Source organism: Dendrobium catenatum, unplaced genomic scaffold (assembly GCF_001605985.2).
Source record: "Dendrobium catenatum unplaced genomic scaffold, ASM160598v2 fragScaff_scaffold_1530, whole genome shotgun sequence".
Lineage (NCBI taxonomy): Eukaryota > Viridiplantae > Streptophyta > Magnoliopsida > Asparagales > Orchidaceae > Dendrobium > Dendrobium catenatum.
In genome coordinates, this window is record NW_021319992.1 from 83276 (window position 1) to 84715 (window position 1440).

The window sequence follows — 1440 nt, forward strand, 5'->3', positions numbered from 1 at the left end:
TTTAATAACTTTATTTAAATTAATTCAAAGACCATCCGAACTCCGATTATTCAGCAACTTATAAGTTGAACTGACCGCGTTCTAAGAAATACGGAACACCAACGATCACCGAAATTCGACTTAATCGAGCCCAAATGGGTCCAAATCCAAGGACCCGAACAACTGTTGGAAAGTATCAACACCCACAAATTGGATTACCAAACGGTTTTCAAAAAAACCCGAGACGTTCAATGAGAAGATTCCTTAGGATATGTCCCTCGCAAACCAAGTTACGAAGCATGTCCTTATCTATGCTCTACCTCAATAACTGTCGTACCATCAGTCGTTCAATCAGATTTGGCTATATGCCTGGATAAATGAGATCCCTAAAGATCATATGAAGTCCATTACATACTATGTAGTGCTCACCAATCAGGTCAAAATAAAGTTGAGAACTAAACAAACTTTGCTACTACTAGCAAGTGATGGATTGATGCATTGCTGTGACAATGAATTACCGTAAAAATGTTCGTCTTGTGCTAGGCTCCATTGGTGGGGGTATTGAATCAGCTTCCTCAATGTGTTTCAACCCCTGAACTGATAACCTCAGGGACCTTATAGCAGAAAAGTTGGGTATGCTCTATCGGGAATGATGTACTCCCTCTTTGAGGGTTCATTGCTTCAATATTAGTCAATCTGATTACTGTTCAAGTGGATGGAAACAATTTCCCCAACATTAGCGTACGCTCCCACCATGTTTTAAAGTTCTTCATGCATAACCAAGTTAATTAAATTATAAAATTTAAAATAATTAAATTAAATATAAATTTTAAATATAATGTAATTACATTAAACTAAGTTATAAATTTAAAGAAATTAGTTATTAAAATTCTTACGTAATTAAATTAAACTAAGTTAAAAATTAAGTTAAAAATAAAGTTATTTAATATATAAATTAATAACTTATAGTTTATATGTTTAATAGGAATAATTTTAATAAAAAAATGATTAAACATATAAATTATTATTTTATAATTAAAAATAATATATATAATTTGTAGATGAGAGTGCAGCCGCATAAAATATTATTCTCTCTCTAACTTTTTTTCTCTTTCTCTCTCTTATCCCTTTCTATCACCACTCCACATTTCTCTCTCTCTCCACATGAACACTCATTTTTCTCTCTAATCATATACTTCAAAGCAATTGGCGTAGTAGCTTCTTCTTAAATTTTTTAATAGACCTGCTTCTTTCACTAAATGTGATAGTTAAAGTGCTCCTTAAAATTTAACCTTTGGATTATCAAACAGTTTTCAAATATAACATACTTATAGTCGAATCAAACGGTTTGACGAGACGAAACCAATGAGCCCAAGATCATTAAATTCCGACATCATTAAGACATCCAAAATCAAACGATTTATGATCAAGGGATTCAACATCGGCCGTCCATCCAACCAC